Consider the following 24,795-nt stretch of genomic DNA (forward strand, 5'->3'; position numbering starts at 1 on the left):
TGCAGATCTGGCACAGGAAGTGTGTATCTGAGAGGGGGTGCAAGCTCCTCAGCTGTGCCTGGCCTGGGATCATCTGTGATTTGCTTGTATGGAACCTCTTTACATAACTACCTTCTTTGATGAAAGACCCTTGAGTTTTCTTTCTGGAACCCTCACTCTGCTCTTGGCTCACGTGCTTCTGGGTGAGCCCTGCCTCCTTAGGTTCAAGAGGAGCTAGTTGTCCCAGCTTGGCCAAGAAAGTCACCCCCAAGCAAGGTTGATTTGTCCTTTAGGCACAGAAGGCACAGTGTCTGGGGCCCACAATACTTCCAGGGGCTCACAGCAGTGTTTCAATTTCTCTTAAAATCAGAAGAAAAAACATTATCTTTTAGGGGTCTAAGATTATATTCATCTTCATACCAATGCGATTGTGAAATAGATTATAAAATATGTTTTATGGAGGAAGGGACCCATGAGGGCAGAAGTCCCAGGGGCCTGAAAATCACGATGCAGACCTGCTGACAAGCCAGCAAAGAGCCCAGTGTGGACATGTGCTTCTGGCTGGTCTGCAAGGGGGTGGTGTTCCAAATCCTTGCTGGAATTTATGGGGAGGAGGGTTGCCAAACTCATGGAAGGTCAGCTGTGAGCTACAGCTGGGAGAGGGGTTGTGCTGCCCACCCACTTGGGGAGGGTCTTCCCAAGAGGGGAACCAGGACAGGAGGAAAGAACACGCTTTTGATAGTATCGCAGGTGCAGGTAGGCCTCAAGGCATAGCTGAGCTGGACTTTCAAGTTTCTTGAGCCAAGGACTCTGGAATTTTGCTGGGACCAGTTTGTGTTGGATCCCTATTATTCACCACCAAAAGAGTCCTGGCAGATGTAGCCTGTGAGGAAATAAAGGCCCTTTTCCTTAATAAAACAGAATGCAGAGCTGCTTGACTACTTTAAGATTACAGGCCTATTCAAAGTTTTCAATTTCTTGTCAGTTTTAAAATTTTCTATGTTTTAGGAAACTGCCACATTTATCACGCTGTCATTTTTTTTTTTTTTTTTTTTTGCGGTACGCGGACCTCTCACTGCTGTGGCCTCTCCCGCCGCGGAGCACAGGCTGCGGACGCGCAGGTCCAGCGGCCATGGCTCATGGGCCCAGCCGCTCCGCGGCATGTGGGATCCTCCCGGATCGGGGCACGAACCCGTGTCCCCTGCATCAGCAGGCAGACTCCCAACCACTGCACCACCAGGGAAGCCCTCACGTTGTCATTTTTATTTTTAGCATGAAGTTCTTCTTTATAATGCTCTCTTATTCTTTATAGTTCTCTTTACTTCTTACTAACCAACCCCTTGTTATTCCAACCCCCTCTTGTGGTTAATAATTTGTTGTATTAAATTTTTCTGTTCAAATTACTCGGTGACTTCTCTCTCCTGACTGGATTCAGACTGATACATGTATTTTTATTTTTAATTCTAATTTTATTTTATTCTTGAACAGGTAAGTGTGTCAGTCAGGATGGGCTAGGTTGTTCTGTGGTAACAAACAATGCCAAAGTTCCATTGACTTTCCAACCTTGTTTGGGCTACATGTTCATCCCGAGTTGTTGGCAGCTTCACTTCATGGACTTCTTACTCAAGGACTCTGGCCGGCAGAGATCTCACTGCTTGGACACTACTGATCTCTGGAGTGAGAAGAAGTGCATAGCACCTGTCACTTCTGCACACATTTCATTGACTGAAGCAAGTCACATGACTGCATCTAACTTCCAAGGGATGCAGAAGTGCAGTCTGATCATGGGTCTAGCAGGAGGAAAACCAGAAGGATCAGTGAACAGCACTAATGACTATCAGAATGGGACATTCATGTGGGATATATTCACATGGGATACATCACTGGAATATAGTCAAATGTTTCAGAGATCAAGCAATCCTCCCCACCAAACAGATAAGCACTTTTATTGATTTCTGTGTAAACTTCCATTTTTCATATTTCTTTATGCAAATACAAATAAATGCTTGTATATCTTATCTCCTCTCTCAACGTGGGTAAAATGAATATATTTACACATTAAATATATATATTATATATTCTGTTCTGTAATTTGTTGGTTTATTTTTTAGGCAGTTTTTTTTTAACATCTTTATTGGAGTATAATTGCTTTACAATGGTGTGTTAGTTTCTGTTTTATAAAAAAGTGAATCAGTTATACATATACATATGTTCCCATATCTCTTCCCTCTTGCGTCTCCCTCCCTCCTGCCCTCCCTATCCCACACCTCCAGGTGGTCACAAAGCACCGAGCTGATCTCCCTGTGCTATGCGGCTGCTTCCCACTAACTGTCTATTTTACCTTTGGTAGTGTATATATGTCCATGCCACTCTCTCACTTTGTCACAGCTTACCCTTCCCGCTCCCCATATCCTCAAGTCCATTCTCTAGTAGGTCTGTGTCTTTATTCTTGTCTTACCCCTAGGTTCTTCATGGAATTTTTTTTCTTATATTCCATATATATGTGTTAGCATACGGTATTTGTCTTTCTCTTTCTGACTTACTTCACTCTGTATGACAGACTCTAGGTCCATCCACCTCACTACAAAGAACTCAATTTCGTTTCTTTTATGGCTGAGTAATATTCCATTGTATATATGTGCCACATCTTCTTTATCCATTCATCCGACGATGGACACTTAGGTTGCTTATATCTCCTGGCTATTGTAAATAGAGCTGCAATGAACATTTTGGTGCATGACTCTTTTTGAATTATGGTTTTCTAAGGATATATGCCCAGTAGTGGAATTGCTGGGTCATATGGTAGTTCTATTTTTAGTTTTCTAAGGAACCTCCATACTGTTCTCCATAGTGGCTGTATCAATTTGCATTCCCACCAGCAGTGCAAGAGTGTACCCTTTTCTCCACACCCACTCCAGCATTTATTGTTTCTAGATTTTTTGATGATGGCCATTTTGACCAGTGTGAGATGATATCTCATTGTAGTTTTGATTTGCATTTCTCTGATGATTAATGATGTTGAGCATTCTTTCATGTGTTTGTTGGCAGTCTGTATTTCTTCTTTGGAGAAATGTCTATTTAGGTCTTCTGCCCATTTTTGGATTGGGTTGTTTGTTTTTTTGTTATTGAGCTGCATGAGCTGCTTGTAAATTTTGGAGATTAATCCTTTGTCATTTGCTTCATTTGCAAATATTTTCTCCCATTCTGAGGGTTGTCTTTTGGTCTTGTTTATGGTTTCCTTTGCTGTGCAAAAGCTTTGAAGTTTCATTGGGTCCCATTTGTTTATTTTTGTTTTTATTTCCATTTCTCTAGGAGGTGGGTCAAAAAGGATCTTGCTGTGATTTATGTCATAGAGTGTTCTGCCTATGTTTTCCTCTAAGAGTTTGATAGTTTCTGGCCTTACATTTAGGTCTTTAATCCATTTTGAGCTTATTTTTGTGTATGGTGTTAGGGAGTGTTCTAATCTCATACTTTTAAATGTACCTGTCCAGTTTTCCCAGCACCAGTTATTGAAGAGGCTGCCTTTTCTCCACTGTATATTCTTGCCTCCTTTATCAAAGATAAGGTGACCATATGTGCGTGGGTTTATCTCTGGGTTTTCTATCCTGTTCCATTGATCTATCTTTCTGTTTTTGTGACAGTACCATACTGTCTTGATTACTGTAGTTTGTAGTATAGTCTGAAGTCAGGGAGCCTGATTCCTCCAGCTCCGTTTTCCTTCTCAAGTTTGCTTTGGCTATTCGGGGTCTTTTGTGTTTCCATACAAATTGCAAAATTTTTTGTTCTAGTTCTATGAAAAATGCCAGTGGTAGTTTGATAGGGATTGCATTGAATCTGTAGATTGCTTTGGGTAGTACAGTCATTTTCACAATGTTGATTCTTCCAATCCAAGAACATGGTATATCTTTCCATCTACTTCTATCATCTTTAATTTCTTTCATCAGTGTCTTATAATTTTCTGCATACAGGTGTTTTTTCTCCTTAGGTAGGTTTATTCCTAGATATTTTATTCTTTTTCTTGCAATGGTAAATGGGAGTGTTTTCTTAATTTCACTTTCAGATTTTTCATCATTAGTGTATAGGAATGCTAGAGATTTCTGTGCATTAATTTTGTATCCTGCTACTTTACCAAATTCATTGATTAGCTCTAGTAGTTTTCTGGTAGCATCTTCAGGATCCTCTATGTATAGTATCATGTCATCTGCAAACAGTGATAGCTTTACTTCTTCTTTTCCTATTTGGATTCCATTTATTTCCTTTTCTTCTCTGATTGCTGTGGCTAAAACTTCCAAAACTATGTTGAATAAGAGTGGTGAGAGTGGGCAACCTTGTCTTGTTCCTGATCTTAGTGGAAATGCTTTCAGTTTTTCACCATTGAGGTCAATGTTTGCTGTGGGTTTGTCATATATGGCCTTTATTATGTTGAGGAAAGTTCCCTCTATGCCTACTTTCTGCAGAGTTTTTATCACAAATGGGTGTTGAATTTCGTCAAAAGCTTTCTCTGCATCTATTGAGATGACCATATGGTTTTTCTCCTTCAGTCTGTTAATATGGTGTATCACATTGATTGATTTGCGTATATTGAAGAATCCTTGCTTTCCTGGAATAAACCCCATTTGATCATGGTGTATGATCCTTTTAATGTGTTGTTGGATTCTGTTGGCTAGTATTTTGTTGAGGATTTTTGCATCTATGTTCATCAGTGATATGGGCCTGTAGTTTTCTTTCTTTGTGACATCCTTGTCTGGTTTTGGTATCAGGGTGATGGTGGCCTCGTAGAATGAGTTTGGGAGTGTTCCTCCCTCTGCTATATTTTGGAAGAGTTTGAGAAGGATTGGTGTTAGCTCTTCTCTAAATGTTAGATAGAATTCGCCTGTGAAGCCATCTGGTCCTGGGCTTTTGTTTGTTGGAAGATTTTTAATCACAGTTTCAATTTCAGTGCTTGTGATTGGTCTGTTCATATTTTCTATTTCTTCCTGATTCAGTCTTGGCAGGTTGTGCTTTTCTAAGCATTTGTCCATTTCTTCCAGGTTGTCCATTTTATTGGCATAGAGTTGCTTGTAATAATCTCTCATGATCCTTTGTATTTCTGCAGTGTCAGTTGTTACTTCTCCTTTTCATTTCTAATTCTATTGAGTTGAGTATTCTCCCTTTTTTTCTTAATGAGTCTAATGGTTTATCAATTTTGTTTATCTTCTCAAAGAACCAGCTTTTAGTTTTTTTGATCTTTGCTATTGTTTCCTTCATTTCTTTTTCATTTATTTCTGATCTGATCTGTATGATTTCTTTCCTTCTGCTAACTTGGGTTTTTTTTGTTCTTGTTTCTCTAATTGCTTTAGGTGCAAGGTTAGCTTGTTTATTCGAGATGTTTCCTGTTTCTTATGGTAAGAATGTATTGCTATAAACTTCCCTCTTAGAACTGCTTTTGCTGCATCCCATAGGTTTTGGGTTGTCGTGTCTCCATTGTCATTTGTTTCTAGGTATTTTTTGATTTCCTCTTTGATTTCTTCAGTGATCACTTCGTTATGAAGTAGTGTATTGTCTAGCCTCCACGTGATTGTATTTTTTACAGATCTTTTCCTGTAATTGATATCTAGTCTCATAGCGTGGTGGTTGGAAAAGATACTTGATACAATTTCAATTTTCTTAAATTTACCAATGCTTGATTTGTGACCCAGGATATGATCTATCCTGGAGAATGTTCCATGAGCACTCGAGAAAAATGTGTATTCTGTTGTTTTTGGATGGAATGTCCTATAAATATCAATTAAGTCCATCTTGTTTAATGTATCATTTAAAGCTTGTGTTTCCTTATTTATTTTCATTTTGGATGATCTGTCCATTGGTGAAAGTGGGGTGTTAGAGTCCCCTACTATGAATGTGTTACTGTCGATTTCCCCTTTTATGGCTGTTAGTATTTGCCTTATGTATTGAGGTGCTCCTATGTTGGGTGCATAAATATTTACAATTGTTATATCATCTTCTTGTATCAATCCCTTGATCATTATGTAGTGTCCTTCTTTGTCTCTTCTGATAGTCTTTATTTTAAAGTCTATTTTGTCTGATATGAGAATTGCTACTCCAGCTTTCTTTTGGTTTCCATTTGCATGGAATATCTTTTTCCGTCTCCTCACTTTCAGTCTATATGTGTCTCTAGGTCTTATGTGGGTCTCTTGTAGACAGCATGTATATGGGTCTTGTTTTTGTATCCATTCAGCCAGTCTGTGTCTTTTGGTGGGAGCATTTAATCCATTTACATTTAAGGTAATTATCGATATGTTATGTTCCTATTACCATTTTCTTAATTGTTTTGGGTTTGTTATTGTAGGTCTTTTCCTTTTCTTGTGTTTCTTGCCTAGAGATAGTCCTTTTGCATTTGTTGTAAAGCTGGTTTGGTGGTGCTGAACTCTCTCAGCTTTTGGTTGTCTGTAAATTGTTTAATTTCTCCATCAAATTTGAATGAGACCCTTGCTCGGTAGAGTAATCTTGGTTGTAGATTTCTCTCCTTCATCACTTTAAATATGTCCTGCCAGTCCCTTCTGGCTTGCAGAGTTTCTGCTGAAAGATCAGCTGTTAACCTTATGGGGATTCCCATGTGTGTTATTTGCTGTTTTTCCCTTGCTGCTTTTAATATGTTTTCTTTGTATTTAATTTTTGACAGTTTGATTAATATGTGTCTTGGCGTGTTTCTCCTTGGATTTATCCTGTATGGACTCCCTGTGCTTCCTGGACTTGATTAACTATTTCCTTTCCCATATTAGGGAAGTTCCCAACTATAATCTCTTCAAATATTTTCTCAGTCCCTTTCTTTTTCTCTTCTTCTTCTGGAACCCATATAATTCAAATGTTGGTGCGTTTAATGTTGTCCCAGAGGTCTCTGAGACTGTCCTCAGTTCTTTTCTTTCTTTATTCTGCTCTGCAGTAGTTATTTCCACTATTTTATCTTCCAGGACACTTATCCTTTCTTCTGCCTCAGTTATTCTGCTATTGATCCCATCTAGAGTATTTTTAATTTCATTTATTGTGTTGTTCATCGTTGCTTGTTTCATATTTAGTTCTTCTAGGTTCTTGTTAAATGTTTCTTGCATTTTCTCTATTCTATTTCCACGATTTTGGATCATCTTTAATATTATCATTCTGAATTCTTCTTCAGGTAGACTGCCTATTTCGTCTTCATCTGTTGGGTCTGGTGGGTTTTTACCTTGCTCCTTCATCTGCTGTGTGTTTTTCTGTCTTCTCAGTTTGCTTATCTTACTGTGTTTGGGGTCTCCTTTTGGCAGGCTGCAGGTTCATAGTTCCCGTTGTTTTTTGTGTCTGTCCCCAGTTGGTTCAGTGGGTTGTGCAGGCTTCCTGGTGGAGGGGACTAGTGCCTGTGTTTTTGGTGGATGAGGCTGGATTTTGTTTTCTGGTGGGCAGGTTCACATCTGGTGGTGTGTTTTGGGGTGTCTGTGGACTTATTATGATTTTAGGCAGCCTCTTTGCTAATGGACAGGGCTGTGTTCTTGTCTTACTAGTTGTTTGGCATAGGGTGTCCAGCACTGTAGCTTGTTGGTCGTTGAGTGAAGCTGGGTGTTGGCGTTGAGATGGAGATCTCTGGGAGATTTTCGCCATTTGATATTACGTGGTGCTGGGAGATCTCTTGTGGACCAGTGACCTGAAGTTGGCTCTCCCACCTCAGAGACACAGCACTGACTCCTGGCTGGAGCACCAAGAGTCTTTCATCTACACGGCTCAGAATAAAAGGGAGAAAAAGTAGAAAGAAAGAAATAAAGAGGGTAAAATTTTAAAAAAGTAAAATAAAAAAATAAAGTTATTAAAATAAAAAATAATTATTAAGAAAAAAAATTTTTTTAAGTAAAAAAAAAAACAGACTGGCAGAACCCTAGGACAAATGGTGAAAGCAAAGCTATACAGACAAAATCTCACACAGAAGCATACACATACACACTCACAAAAATAGGAAATGGGGAAAAAATAATATATCTTGTTCTCAAAGTCCACCTCCTCAATTTGGGATGATTCGTTGTCTATTCAGGTATTCCACAGATGCAGGGTACATCAAGTTGATTGTAGAGATTTAATCCGTTGCTCCTGAGGTTGCTGGGAGAAATTTCCCTTTCTCTTCTTTGTTCAGACAGCTCCCAGGGTTCAGCTTTGGATTTGGCCCCGCCTCTATTTGTAGGTCGCCTGAGGGCGTCTGTTCTTTGATTCGGTGGCTCTGGCTCACTCAGGCCAAGCGGAGGGAGGGTTATGGAGTGCGGGGCGAGTCTGCAGCAGCAGAGGCTGGCTTGACGTTGCACCAGCCTGAGGCTCGCCGTGCGTTTTCCCAGGGAAGTTGTCCCTGGATCACAGGACCCTGGCAGTAGCAGCCTGCACAGGCTCCTGGGAGGGGAGGTGTGGAGAGTGACCTGTGCTCGCACACAGGCTTCTTGGTGACTGCAGCAGCAGCCTTAGCGTCTCATGCCCGTCTCTGGGGTCCACGCTGTTAGCCACGGTTCGCGCCCATCCCTGGAGCTCCTTTAAGCGGCACTCTTAATCCCCTCTCCTCATGCACCTGGAAACAAAGAGGGAAGAAAAAGTCTCTTGCCTCTTCGGCTGTTCCAGACTTTTTCCTGGACTCCCTCCCAGCTAGCCGTCATGCACTAACCCCTTCAGGCTGTGATTGCGCCGCCAACCCCAGTCCTCTCCCTGCGATCCGACCGAAACCGGAACCTCAGCTCCCAGCCCCTGCCTGCCCTGGTGGGTGAGCAGACAAGCCTCTCGGGCTGGTGAGTGCTGGTCGGCACCGAACCTCTGTACGGGAATCTCACCGCTTTACCCTCCGCACCCCTGTTGCTGCGCTCTCCTCCACGGCTCCGAAGCTTCCCCTCTCCACCACCTGCAGTCTCTGCCCACGAAGGGGCTTCCTAGTGTGTGGAAACCTTTCCTCCTTCACAGCTCCCTTCCACTGATGCAGGTCCTGTCCCTATTCTTTTGTCTGTGTTTATTCTTTTTTCTTTTGCCCTACCCAGGTACATGGGGAATTTCTTGCCTTTTTGGAGGTCTGAGGTCTTCTGCCAGCATTCAGTGGGTGTTCTATAGGAGCAGTTCCACGTGTAGATGTATTTCTGATGTATCTGTGGGGAGGAGGGTGATCTCCGCATCTTGCTCTTCCGCCATCTTCCCGTCCAGCTCTGTAATATGTTTTTTTATAAACTTAACATCATGTCTTTTTTAATACACAGTTTCTGCCATTTTTTACACAGCTACCTAGCATTCTATCACTTAGGTGGCCCACAGTTATTTTAATCAGCACCATCTATTAACTGTGGGCACCCTCTAGATGAACACTTGGAGTGTTACCAATCTTTCCTGTCATAAACAATGAGTAAAGTAAGGAATTTTGCATGTGTGCTACTGTATTAGCTTGCTAGGGCTGCCATAACAAATACCACAGATATGGTGGCTTAAACAACAGGAATTTATCTTCTCACAATTTTGGAGGCTAGAAATCCAAGATCAAGGTGCCAGCAGGGTTGACTTAATTCTGAGGCCTCTCTCTTTGGCTTGTACATGGCCTTCATATATTTTCATGTGGTCTTCCCTCCATGTGTGTCTGTGTCCTAATCTAATCTTCTTATATGGACACCAGTCATATTGAATTGCAGTCCACCAATATGACCTCATTTTACCTTAATTGTTTCTATAAATGTCCTATCTCCAAATATAGTCACATTCTGAGTTACTTGGGGTTAGGACTTCAACATGTGAATTTGGGGACAGGGACATACAATTCAGTCCATAACAACTGCTATATTGGTTGGCAGCAGGATAGCTGGGTCAAAGGATAAATGTAATGTAATTTTGATAGCCATTACCAAATTGCCCTTCATGGGATGCTATAATGGACCGAATGTTTGTGTTCCCTTGAATGTCATGGTATTTTGAGGTGGGGCTTTGGAGTAGTAGTTAGGGTTAGATAAGGTCTTGAGGGTGGGGCCCTGGTCTGATGTAATTAGCACCCTTTTATTTATTTTTAAAAAATAAATGTATTTATTTATTTTTGGCTGCATTGGGTCTTCACTGCTGCGTGCGGGCTTTCTCTAGTTGTGTCAAGCAGGGGCTACTCTTCATTGTGGTGCATGGGCTTCTCATTGTGGTGGCTTCTCTTGTTGTGGAACATGGGCTCTAGGAGCATGGGCTTCAGTAGTTGTGGCACGCAGGCTCAGTAGTTGTGGCTTGTGGGCTCTAGAGCGCAAGATCAGTTGTTGTGGCACACAGGCTTAGTTGCTCCGCGGCATGTGGGATCTTCCCAGACCAGGGCTCAAACCCGTGTCCCCTGCTTTGACAGGGGGATTCCTAACCACTGTGCCACAAGGAAAGTCCCACAGCACCCTTTTAAGAAGGGACACCAGAGAGCTTGCTTTCTCTCTCTCTTTCCACATGTGCACAAAGAAGAGGTCATGTGAGCACATAGTGAGATGACAGGTATGTGCCGACAAGCCAAGAACAGAGCTCCCACCAGGAACTAAATCAACTGGCACCTTGACCTTGGACTTCCCAGCTTCCAGAACTGTGAGAAAATGAATTCTATTACTTAACCCACCCAGTCTATGGTATTTTGTTATGGAAGCCTGAGCAGACCCATTTTCCCACAAACTTGACAATTTGTCAAGAGTGTGTTGTCAATATTATGTGTGAAAAAAAAAAAAGCTGGTGTGATTTTAATTTGCAGTTCTTCTGTTATTGGTGAGAACATGCACTGTTTCATATATTTAAGGACCTCTCATTTCTTTGTGTGTGTGTGTGTGTGTGTGTATGAATTGTTCATTCTTTACCTATCTTTCTATTAGGTTGTTTGGTTTTATTCTTTTCTATTTCTAGGAACTCTTTATTTGGCCAAGTAATAAGGGGATGGTATACCTTAGCAGCAAAATGTAAGAAGGCAGTCATCTAAGGGTTGGGTAAGAGTGACTTCTCTTACTTTCTTGCAAGTTTATATATGTATTTGTCAACTGTTGGGAGAGGTATGTTAAAGTCTCCCTCTACAACTTTGGATTTCTCTTTTCAGTTCTTTTAAGTTTTGTTTTATGTATTTGAAACTATGTTGTTGGGTCCATACAGATTTAGAATTGTGTTGTCTTACTGCTGAATTGAGTTATTTATCATTATATACTATGGTTTGAATGTTTGTATTCCCTCAAAATTCATATGTTGAAATCCTAATATCCAAAGATGATGGTATTAAGAGGTGGGGCCTTTGAGAGGTATGTAGGTCAGGAGGGTGGAGCCCTCTGCCCCTTCCACTATGTGGGGACATAGTGAGAAGGTACCAATTATGAACCAGGAAGAGGGGTATCACCAGAAGGAGACCACACTGGTACCTTGATCTAGGACTTCCCAGCCTCCAGAACTGTAAGCAATAAATTTCTGCTGTTTACAAGCTACCTAGTCAATGATATTTTGTTATAGCTACCTGAATGGACCAAGACATTATATGATGTCTCTTTTTACCTTTACTAATTCTTCTTGCCTCTAATTCTCCTATATCTGACATTCGTATAGCTAGACCAAATTTCTTTTGGTTAATATTTGCCTAGTATATCTTTTTCCATCATTTAAATTCCAACCTTTTGGTGTCCTTATATTTAAGGTTTATTTCTTTTAAGTACTATGTGGTTGATTTTTAAAAATCTAGTCTGACAATTGTGATCTTTTACTTGCAATATTTAGCTTGTTCCTATTTAATGTATAATTGTGTTGATATCTACTATCTTATTAATCTTTGACCAATTTTACTTTTTCTCTTCTCTGTTGAATTCTTTGGACTAATCAAATCTTCTGGATTATTTCATTTTATAGTTAACTACACTTCTTTTGTTAGTCTTTTCATAGTTAACCTAAAGAGTGCAACAAACATTCTTGTTATGCTAACACATATATATGGAATCTAAAAAAAAAAACAAAATGGTTCTGAAGAACCTAAGGGGCAGGACAGGAATAAAGGTGCAGACGTAGAGAATGGGTTTGAGGACACAGGGAGGGGAAAGTGTAAGCTGGGACGAAGTGAGAGAGTGGCGTGGACATATATACACTACCAAATGTAAAATAGATAGCTAGTGGGAAGCAGCCACATAGCACAGGAAGATCAACTCAGTGCTTTGTGACCACCTAGAGGGGTGGGATAGAGAGGGTGGGAGGGAGACGCAAGAGGGAGGAGATATGGGGATACATGGATATGTATAGTTGATTCACTTTGTTATAAAGCAGTAACTAACACACCATTGTAAAGCAATTATACTCCAATAAAGATGTTAAAAAAAAAGAATGTAACAAATTATTACTTTTTACCATTTCTTAATACAAATTATTCCCTTTACCTTTTCCCTATTAATGTTAGATGCTCAAAACAGTTCAATTCCATAGACTCTTCCTGAGTTGTGCATTACTTTGGTATGTGTTTATTTCTACATGTATTTTAACTCCCACATGATATTACTTTTATTGTTTTGTATTCATTTATTTTAACCCATATATTTACCCTTTCTGTGCTTTTCATTTCTTTTTTTAATTCTGTAATTCTGAGATTACTTTTCTTCTGACTTAAGAACTTTATTGAGATTTTAGGTTTTATAATAAGTTTGCTAAGAATGAATTTCTCTTGGTTTTTTAATTCTTGAAAAGCCCTTATATCCCTCCATTTTTGATGGACATTTTCTTTGGCTATAAAATTTTAGTAATTATTTTGTTTCAGTATTTTAAAGATGTTTCATTGTATTCTGGTTTGCGTCATTTCTGATGAGAAGTCTGCCATCGATCTTATTTTTGCTTCTTTGAAGGTAATGTACAGGCATACCATGGAGATATTGTAGGTTTGGTTCCAGACCACCACAGTAAGGTGAATATTGCAATAAAGTGAATATTGCAATCAGGTGAGTCACACAATTTTTTTTTGTTTCCTAGTGCATATGAAAGTTATGTTAGGGCGCAGTGGTTAAGAATCCGCCTGTCAATGCAGGGGACACGGGTTCGAGCCCTGGTCTGGGAAGATCCCACATGCTGCGGAGCAACAAAGCCCGTGTGCCACAACTACTGAGCCTGTGCTCTAGAGCCCGTGAGCCACAACTACTGAAACTCACATGCCTAGAGCCCGTGCTCCTCAACAAGAGAAGCCACCACAATGAGAAGCCTGCGCACCACAACGAAGAGTAGCCCCCGCTCGCTGCACCTAGAGAAAGCCTGCGCACAGCAACGAAGACCCAACACAGCCAAAGATAAATAAATAAAATAAATAAATTTTAAAAAAGGTTATGTTACTGTTGTCTGTTGTGTGACATATCATTATGTCTAAAAAAAACAATTGCCTTGTGACTGGTGTCTGAAGTCCAAGGAGCGGGTCATGAGAACCTCCAATCTATAGCTGGTGGTCAGAAGCACCTTGGCTTGTGACTGGCATCTGAAAAGTTGGTTGTGGGCAGTCTTGAAGGATTGAACTCTTAGCCTGTGGAATCTGATGCTATCTCCTGGTATATAGTGTCAGAACTGAGTTGAATTGAATTCTTGGATACTCCTCTGGTGTACAATAATTACTTGGTTGTATGTGTGGGAAACTGCCCCCCTGCGCTGCATTGGAAGTGGCTTCAGTGCTTTTAAGATTTCCTCTTTTTTTCCTTTGGTTTTCAGCATTCTTACTATAATATGCTTAAGTGTGGTTTTCTTTGTACTTATCTTTCTGGGGTTTGCAGTGCAACTTGAATCTGTGCTTTGATGTCTTTAATTAATTTTGGAAAATTCTCAACCATTCTCTCCTCAAATATTGCTTCTTCTCCATTTCTCTCTCCTCACTTTATGGGGCCCCAATTTCCATGTTTTCTCTCTCACTCATGTGATCCACATGTCTCTAACACTGTTTTCTGTATTTTCTTTTATTTTTAAAAAATCTCTGTGCTTCAATTTGGATATGTTCTATTTGTAATAACTTGTCTCCATGATATTTGTCATCAACTACTTCCCACCCTGAATGCTAAGGCAATTTTCCCATCAAGAGGTAAAATCTATTCCGTTATTTTCCTTGTATCTAGGCTGGGCTTAGAATCCACTTAAACAACAGAATGCAGTGGAGGTAATATTCTTGGACTTTTCAGGCTAAATCATAAGAAATCATTCACTTTCCTTTTATCCTATTAGAATGCCAATTCTGGAGCAATCTGGTGACCATGTAGGAAACCTGATTACCCTGAGGCTGCCGTGCTGTGAGGCATCCTAAGCTAATCATACATACAGAACAACCATAGGTGCTCCAGTTGATAGTCTCCACTGAGCTCAACCTTATGGTTATCCCCCAGTGTGCTAGTCATACAAGTGAGTGTGAGATTACAGAAAATATATATTGGTCTCTGCCCCCAGTTCTTGGTACAGAGCTCCTGGTACCCTTATAATTTCCTAAGTGATTAAAACATTAGGAAACATCTCTTATTCTAATATTTGTTTTTGATCCCATCCCTGACACAGGACTCCTAAAACCCTTGTGAGTTTCTCTCTCTTTTTAAAAAAATATATTTACTTATTTATTTATTTTTGGCTGCGTTGGATCTTCATTGCTGCACGTGGGCTTTCTCTAGTTGCAGCTAGCGGGGACTACTCTTTGTGACAGTGCGCGGGCTTCAGTAGTTGTGGCTTGCAGGCTCTAGAGTGCAGGCTCAGTAGTTGTAGCACACAGGCTTAGTTGCTCCGTGGCATGTGGGATCTTCTTAGATCAGGGCTCGAACCCATCTCCCTGCATTGGCAGGCAGATTCTTAACCACCGCGCTACCAGGGAAGTCCCAACCCTTGTTAATTTCTAAGTGATAAAAGCACTATGATCATCTTTTGTTCTATTGAGGTAACTGTGAGTGAGCTCCTGGATGGGGCTTGTCACTAGCAAGACCAAGTTATGTTGAGAAGTTTGAAACTTTCAGCCCCAATTCCCCACCCCATTCTCCAGAGAAGGGAGAAGGGCTAGAAACAGCTTTAATAATTGATCATGCCTATGTGAGGAAGCCTTCATAAAATCCCAGGAGTAGGAGGTTTGGAGAGCTTCTAGGTTGGTGAATACATACACACTGGGAAGGTGATGCACCCCAACTCCATGGGGACAGAAACTCCTGTACTTTGGACCCTCTCAGACCTTGCCCTATGTATCTCTTCATCTGGCTGTTTATCTGTACAAAAGTCATACCCTTTAATAAACTGGTAAATGTAAGTAAGTGTTTCCCTGAGTTCTGTGAGCTCTAGCAAATTAATTGAACCCAAGGAGGGGGTTGTTGGAACCTCTGATCTGTAACTGGTTGGTCAGAAGCAAAGGTGACAACCTGGTTTTATGACTGGCATCTGAAGTTGGGGGGACTGTCTTATGGGACTGGGCCCTTACCCTGTGGGACCTGACAGTAGCTATCTCCAGGTAGATAGTGTTAGAATTGAGTTAAATTTTAGAACACATAGCTGATGTCACAGAGAATTGCTTGTTGTGACCAGATGTGTCAGAAGTAAAATGCTCTGTGTGAGTTAATAAAGGAGACTCATAGGGAAGAAAGTCATAGTAAGGAAGAAAGGGGTTTTTCTCTACATAGGATGGGAAAATCTGGGTTTTTCCTTTATGGTGAGATTCTCTTGGACGAACCTATCTGTTAGTTAAATATCACCAAACAACCTCAGTTGATGTTACATGGAGCAGAAGAATCTGCAGCTAAACCCTCCTTGAATACATGACCAACAAAACTGTGAGATAAAATAAAATGATTGTGGAAGCCACTAAGTTTTGGGGTAATTTTTTATGCAGCAATAGCTAACTGGGACATATTTCAGTACTTGGCAGTGGGGTGCTATCTTAATGGAAACCTGGAACATGGGGCATTGGCATAGGGACTGGTTGGTGGGTGGGCACTTAAGGGGCCTTGAGGAGACTGTTGATGAACACCTGAAGGACAGTGAAGAGAATGCTATTTGGAGGCGGGAGAAAAGGAGACTGGGACCCTTGTTATGTAGTTTGGCAACACTGTCACCTGTAGTATTGCGGAAAATAGAAACTGTACTTACTGAACCTGTGAACCTGGTTGGTGAGAATTCTGGGGAGATTTTAGAAAAGGCCAACTGCCCTTTTCTGACTGCCTGTAAGAAAATATGAGAAGAAATGAAGTAAAAAATTTGCAGTTCAACTTTGAAGCAGATCTTAGATAAAATAGTTAAAAGCCAGGACTACATAGGTTTGAAAAATAAAAATTTTCATCCCTAGTCTTTACCAGCAAAAGATTCTCAAAGTTAGGGCAAAGATCTGAAACACTAAGAAAGATTTAACAGTGTGCTCAGTAGGGTTCCTACGAATCCCTGCAAAACAAGTGGGCCTCTAAGAATTTTAAGAATGTATCTCCCAGACTCTTTCAACTAGATAAGCAGGCTTCCAAGAATCCTGAGGGCCTTGTCCCATAGCACCCTGATTCTCAGCCCAAGCTATGAAAAAGGCTTATTCCGGAAAGAAATGAAGATGTGGCTTTTATCCAATGGAGTGGCTTACAATTGGATACACAGTAAGTGTACAACATTTTAAAAGGAATTACAAGACAATAAAGATTCATTGAGGCCTTTTGGACCCCCAACTTTCTGTGAGTAGGAAGCAAGTGAAAACACAGGGTATTTTTTTTTTTTTTTAAAGAATGACTCAGAAGGCAAACCCAATGATTCTCATGGAGACTCATTCCCGGGGAGAAGAACCCAAGTCAGGGAATTGGCAACAAATTCCCAAGTGGAATTCAGAATTGTTATGGAGCAGGAACTGCTGTGCACCTTCCTTTTAAGAGAGTCTGTCTGGTCCAGTTTTGTTCACAATTTCTCTCCTTGGCCTGAGAGGAAAGACTCTCATTTAAAGTTCCACTGAAAGTGGATACAATGGGGCAGATTTCATATCCCAAAAGGAAGTGGGGTGCTGTTACCAAAAGAAGGATCAGGGATGCTAAGAGGTACCAAATTTCCATAATGATATAGAAATCTGTCCATGACATAAAGTTAAATGGAAAATAGCTAGTTTTAAAACAGCTTCTATGTTATGGTGCCATTTAATGTATGTGTGTGTCCCAAACGAAATGTCTGAAAATTGAAAAGAGCTAAATCTTCCATTGTTGGTAAAAATATGGGGAAGAATTTATTCTCATACATGGCTGGTTGAGAGAAATCTGGCAACATCAATTAAAATTTGAAAGATACACTATTCAACCCAGCAATCTCACTCCTGGAAATTTATCTCACAGGAATAAAATCAGTGGTATGTAATTACTGTGTATAAGTATGGCTATTACAGCATTGATTTTTTGGGTGCAAAAAAATCCAAAAGCAAAATGAATACTCATCAATAAGAGAATGGCTGGAGAGGTGGAGTCAAGATGGCAGCCTGGGAAGATGCAGAGTTCGCATCTCCCACAACTAGGGTGCTTGTCAGATGCTGGTGTGTGACCTCAATCCCCAAGGAGATGGAAGGAACCCCCAAGTGAACTGCTGGGGGTTGGGCTGAAGTTCCTGCAGTGGGAGCTCTGAGTCCAAACCACTGGACTAACAGAGAACCTCAGACCCCAGTGAATATTCATAGGAGTGAGGTCTCCCGGAGGTCCTCATCTTGGCACCAAGACCCAGCTTTACCCAACAGCCTACAGGCTCCAGTTGGAAGCCTCAGGCCAAACAACCATTAAGACAGAAACACAATCCCAACCATCAAAAAAAAAGAAAAAGAAAATGAGATGGCCAAAAAATATGTCACAGATGAAGAAGCAAGGTAAAAATCTACAAAACCAAATAAATGAAGAGGAAATAGGCAATCTACCTGAAAAAGAATTCAGAGTAATGATAGTAAAGATGATCCAGAATCTTGGAAATAGAATGGAGGCATGGATTGAGAAAATACAAGAAATTTTTAACAAAGATCTAGAAGAACTAAAGAACAAACAAACAGAGATGAACAACACAATAACTGAAATGAAAAATACATTAGAAGGTATCAAGCAAGATAACTGAGGCAGAAGGATGAATAAGTGAGCTGGAAGACAGAATGGTGGAAATAACTGCTGAGGAGCAGAATAAAGAAAAAAGAATGAAAAGAACTGAAGACAATCTCAGAGACCTCTGGGACAACACTAAATGCACCAGCATTTGAATTATAGGGGTCCCAGAAGAAGAAGAGAAAAAGAAAGGGTCTGAGAAAATATTTGAAGGATTATAGTAGATAACTTCCCTAACATGGGAAAGGAAATAGTCACCAAGTCCAGGAAGTACAGAGAGTCCCATACAGGATAAACCCTAGGAGAAACACACCAAGACACATATTAATCAAATTAACAAAAATTAAATTCAAAGAAAAAAGGTTAAAATCAGCAAGGGAAAAACAAAAAATAACATATAAAGGAATCCCCATAAGGTTATCAGCTGATTTTTCAGCAGAAACTCTGCAGGCCAGAAGGGAGTGGCAGGATATACTTAAAGTGATGAAAGAGAAAAACCTACAACCAACATTATTCTACCCAGCAAGGATCTCATTCAGATTCAATGGAGAAATCAAAAGCTTTTCAGACAAGCAAAAGCTAAGAGAATTCAGCACCACCAAACCAACTCTACAACAAATGCTAAAGGTACTTCTCTAGGCAGGAAAAACAAGAAAAGAAAAAGACCCACAAAACAAACCCAGAACAATTAAGAAAATGGTAATAGGAACATACATACTGATAATCACTTTGAATGTAAATGGATTAAATGCTCCAACCAAAAGACACAGACTGGCTGAATAGATACAAAAACAAGACCTCTATATATGCTGTCTACAAGAGACCCACTTCAGACCTAATGACACATACAGACTGAAAGTGAAGGGATGGAAAAAGATATTCCATGCAAATAGAAATCAAAAGAAACCTGGAGTAGCAATACTTGTATCAGATAAAATAAACTTTAAAATAAAGAATGTTACAAGAGACAAGGAAGGACACTACATAATGATCAAAGGATCAATCCAAGAAGATAAAACAATTATAAATATCTATGCACCCAACATAGCAGCACCTCAATACATAAGACAAATGTTAACAGCCATAAAAGAGGAAATCAACAATAACACAGTATTAGTAGGGGACTTTAACACCCCACTTACACCAATGGACAGATCAGCCAAACAGAAAATAAATAAGGAAACACAAGCTTTAAATTACACAATAGACCAAATAGATTTAATTGATATTTATAGAACATTCCACCCGAAAGTGGCACAATACACTTTCTTTTCAAGTGCACACAGAACAGTCTCCAGAATAGATCCCATCTTGGGTCAAAAATCAAGGATTGGAAAATTTAAGAAGATTGAAATTGTATCAGGTATCTTTTCTGACCACAATGCTATGAGATTGGAAATCAATTACAGGAAAAAAACTGTAAAAAAACACAAATACATGGAGGCTAAACAGTGCACTAGTAAATAACCAAGAGATCACTGAAAAAATAAAAAAATATGCAGAAACAAACGCCAACAAAAACATGACAACCCAAAACCTTTGGGATGCAGCAAAAGCACTTCTAAGAGGGAAGTTTATAGCAATTCAATCTCACCTCAAGAAACAAGAAAAATCTCAAATAAACAATCTAACCCTACACCTAAAGCAACTAGAGAAAGAAGAACAATGAAAACCCAAAGTCAGTAGAAGGAAAGAAGTCATAAAGAACATGGCAGAAATAAATGAAATAGTAATGAAGAAAACAACAGCAAAGATCAATGAAACTAAAAGCTGGTTCTTTGAGAAAATAAACAAAATTGATAAACCCTTAGCCAGACTCATCAAGAAAAAAGGGAGAGGACACAAACCAATAAAATTAGAAATGAAAAAGGAGAAATCACAACTGACACTGCAGAAATACAAAGGATCATAAGAGACTACTACAAACAACTCTATGCCAATAAAATGCACAACCATGAAGAAATGGACAAATTCTCGGAAAAGTACAATTTAAGACTGAACCAGGAAGAATTAGAAAATATAAACAGACCTCTCACAAGTAATGAAATTGAAACTGTAATTAAAAATCTTCCAACAAACAAAAGTCCAGGACCAGATGGCTTCACAGGTGAATTCTATCAAATATTTAGAGAAGAGCTAAAACTGATCTTTCTCAAACTCTTCCAAAATATTGCAGAGAGAGGAACACTCCCAAATTCATTCTACAAAGCCACCATCACCCTGATACCAAAACCAGAAAAAGATATCACACAGAAAGAAAATTATAGACCAATATCACTGATGAACATGGATGCAAAAATCCTCAACAAAATGCCAGCAAACAGAATCCAACAACATATCAAAAGGATCATACACCATGATCAAGTGGGATTTATCCCAGGGTTGCAAGGAATCTTCAATATATGCAAATCACTCAATGTGATACACCATATTAACAAATTAAGAAATAAAAACCATATGAAAAAGCTTTTGACAAAATTCAACACCCATTTATGATAAAAAACTCTCCAGAAAATGGGCATAGAGGGAACCTACCTCCACGTAATAAAGGCCATATATGACAAACCCACAGCAAACATCATACTCAATGGTGAAAAACTGAAAGCATTTCCACTAAGATCAGGAACAAGACAAGGATGTCCACTCTCGCCAATCTTATTCAACATAGTTTTGGAAGTCCTAGCCAAGGCAATCAGAGAAGAAAAAGAAATAAAAGGAATGCAAATTGGAAAAGAAGAAGTAAAACTGTCACTCTTTGCAGATGACATGATCCTGTACATAGAAAATCCTAAAAATGTCACCAAAAAACTACTAGAACTAATCAATGAATTTGGTAAGGTTGCAGGATACAAAGTTAATGCATAGAAATCTCTCGCATTCCTATACACTAACAATGAAAAATCAGAAAGAGAAATTAAGGAAACAATCCCATTTACCATTGCAACAAAAAGAATAAAATACCTATGAATAAATCTACCTAAGGAGGCAAAAGACCTGTATGCAGAAAACTATAAGACACTGATGAAAGAAATCAAAGATGACATAAACAGTTGGAGAAATATACCATGTTCTTGGATTGGAAGAATCAATACTGTGAAAATGACTATACTACCCAAAGCAATCTACAGATTCAGTGCAATCCCTATCAAACTACCAATGCCATTCTTCACAGAATTAAATTAAAAAAATTTAAAATTCTTATGGAAACACAAAAGACCTCGAATAGCCAAAGCAATCTAGAGAGGGAAAAACTGAGCTGGAGGAATCAGGCTTCCTGACTTCAAACTATACTACAAAGCTACAGTAACCAAGACAGTATGGTACTGGCACAAAAACAGAAATATAGATCAATTGTACAGGATAGAAAGCCCAGAGGTAAACCGACGCATATATAGTCACCTAATTTATGACAAAGGAGGGAAGAACATACAATGGAGAAAAGACAACCTCTTCAATAAGTGGTGCTGGGAGAACTGGACAGCTACATGTTACAGAATGAAATTAGAACACTCCCTAAGACCATACACAAAAATAAACTCCAAATGGATTAAAGACATAAATGTAAGACCAGACACTATAAAACTCTTAGAAGAAAACATAGGAAAAACACTCTTTGACATAAACCACAGCAAGATCCACCTCCTAGAGTAACGAAAATAAAAAGAAAAATAAACAAATGGGACCAAATTAAGCTTCAAAGCTGTTGTACAGCAAAGGAAACCATAAACAAGACAAAAAGACAATGCTCAGAATGGGAGAAAATATTTTCAAATGAAACAACGGACAAAGGATTAATCTCCAAAATATACAAAGATCTCGTGGAGCTCAATATCATAAAAACAAACAACCCAATTAAAAAATGAGCAGAAGACCTAAATAGACATTTCACCAAAGAAGACATACAGATGGCCAAGAGACACATGAAAAGATGCTCAACAACACAAATCATTAGAGAAATGCAAATCAAAACTACATTGAGGTATCACCTCACACCAGTCCGAATGGCCATTATCAAAAAATCTAGAAACAATAAATGCTGGAAAGGGTGTGGTGAAAAGGGTACCCTCCTGTACTGTTGGTGGGAATGTAAACTGATACAATCACTATGGAGAACAGTATGGAAGTTCCTTTAAAAACTAAAAATAGAACTACCATATGACCCAGCAATCCCACTACTGGGCGTATATCCTGAGAAAACCATAATTCAAAAAGAGACGTACCACAATGTTCATTGCTGCACTATTTACAATAACCAGGACATGGAAGCAACCTAACTGTCCACTGACAGATGAATGGATAAAGAAGATGTGGCACATATATACAATGGAATATTACTCAGTCATAAAAAGAAATGAAATTGAGTTATTTGTAGTGAGGTGGATGGACCTAGAGTCTGTCATACAGAGTGAAGTAAGTCAGAAAGAGAAAAACAAATACCATATGCTAATGCATATATATGGAATCTAAAAAATAAAAATGGTACTGATGAACATAGTGGCAGGGAAGGAATAAAGACGTAGACATAGAGAATGGACTTGAGGTCACAGAGAGGGGAGGGGCAAGCTGGGGCAAAGTGAGAGTAACATCGACATATGTACACTACCAAATGTAAAATAGATAGCTAGTGGGAAGCAGCAGCATAGCACAGGGAGACCAGCTCGGTGCTTTGCAATGACCTAGAGGGTTGGGATAGGGAGGGTGGGAGGGAGGCTGAAGAGGGAGGGGATATGGAGATATATGTATGTATATGGCTGATTCACTTTGTTGTACAACAGAAACTAACACAGCATTGTGAAGCAATTATACTCCAATAAAGATACATTAAAAAGAAAGAGAATGGCTGAATCAATAATGGTGCATCTATATAGAGGGATATTATAAAGCCGTTAAAAATAATGAATTAAAGCTTTTCTGTGGACTGGGAGGGATTTCCAGGAGTATTGGTGGTTGAGAAAAGCAAGATGCAGGAAAGCATCTGTAATAGAACCAATTTTAAAAATGACCCAAACCCTTTGTGATAAAAATTATATAAAATATGGAAGGGTGCATATTAGGCTACCTCTGGAGCATGGAGATTGGGTGGAGGGGGAAGGAGAAGGGGAAAGGCCAAGCAAAAAAGAAAGTTGAAAAATCACACTGGAAATGTAATCCTAATTACATGAATGCATACACATAAACCTATTTATGTGGAGGCAGATATGTAAAGACAAATTTTAACCATTTCTGGAAATATATTTATTAAAAGGTTAACAGTGGTTATCACTGGAAAATGGACTTCTGTTTATATTTACTTTTCCTTTATGTTTTTAAGTATTATTAAATTTAAATTAATAATAATAATATAGTAAGTTATTATTAATTTGATTAGGGAAAATTATTTGAATTTGGAGCATCTCAGGCCATGTGGGCTGCTGTAACAAAAATACCATAGACTGGGTAGCTTATAAATAACAAATTTATTTCTCACATTTCTTGGTCCTGGAAGTCCAAGATCAAGGTGCCAGCAGATTGAGTGTCTTGTGAGAGCCTGCTTCCTAGATATCTTTTTGCTGTAACCACATACGGTGAAAGGGGCAAGAGAGCTTTCTTGAGCTACTTTTATAGGGGCAGTAATCCTATTCATGTGGGCTTCAACATGTGCACTTGGAGAGGCACAAACATTCAATTTGTAGCATGGAGGAAAGAAAAGAAAAAAGGAAAGGAAGAAGGAAGGGAGGGAGGGAGGGAGGGAGGAAGGGAGGGAAGGAGGGATTCCCTCTGAGCCCAGGCTTCTCCTGGCAGAGAACACATCAGTGAGGGAGCACACAGCCCTGAGCCCAGTGGGTCTCACAGTGCAGGACCAACTTCTCCTTTACCTGCAGTGGTTACACAGATGCCCCAGGCTCTGGTTCCTGGAATCAAAAGAAACTGAGGGAGCAGATTTGCCTTCCTGTCCCCAGGAGCCAGGGTATGGGCATGCAGCCTCGTGGTGGCCCTCCTGGAGCCTGAGGTCAGCAGAGGCCCTTCATGGGACAGCAGTGCCGAGGAGTGCCCTGGGGCACGATGCCACTGTATGTCGCAGAGTTCAGAGGCATGGCTTTGAGGCCCCAGAGTGGATGGTTCCCCATCAATTCCTGTCTCAGCTCTCCTTGGCTCCTTGGTTCCTGCCCAAGCCTGCCTCTCCCACCTTCCTCTTGACCTTGTCAGCTGCCTGGTAGGCTTCCAATAAATCCCTTCTCTGCTGAGTCAAAAAGAGTTCGCTTCTGTTGTTTGCAGGCACCGCTGTTCATAATCAGCCCCGTGGAGAGATGGGGAGCTAGGCCTGTCAGTTCTGTGCATGGGGTCCCTGGGCCCACAGCCCCTCCCACTCTGCTTTCTCCCTTCTGAACTGTTACCCGGGCAAGGCTCACACAAATGTCACCTCCTTGGCAAAGCCTCCCCAACTCCTGCCCTGGCCAAGAGGTTTACGACATTTTCTTGCCAAAGGCCTCGAGTCAGCATCCCCAGGCAGGGCAGGCTGGGGTGTATTGGAGATGTGACCCCCAGCTGGGTCCTCACGAGCTGACACTGAGGGAGTGAGCTTTGCTTTCCTGGTGATGGCAGGGGTACGGGGGTTGGGGGAGCCTGGGACTGTTAGTTTCAGGTCCCACACCAGCAAAGCTGTGGTAATTTTTTTCTCTGGGGCCCTAGAGTCAAATACACTCACCCAATGACCAAAAGCAAGGTCTGCAGACCACTGAAGCTGTTCCACACATTCTTCTTGCTCATGGAATTGGACCCCACTACTTGGGAGAGAGTCACTGTATTCCCTTCCTGGTGCTGTGATACAAATCACCAC

This window comes from Orcinus orca, chromosome 3 (genome assembly GCF_937001465.1).
Source record: "Orcinus orca chromosome 3, mOrcOrc1.1, whole genome shotgun sequence".
Lineage (NCBI taxonomy): Eukaryota > Metazoa > Chordata > Mammalia > Artiodactyla > Delphinidae > Orcinus > Orcinus orca.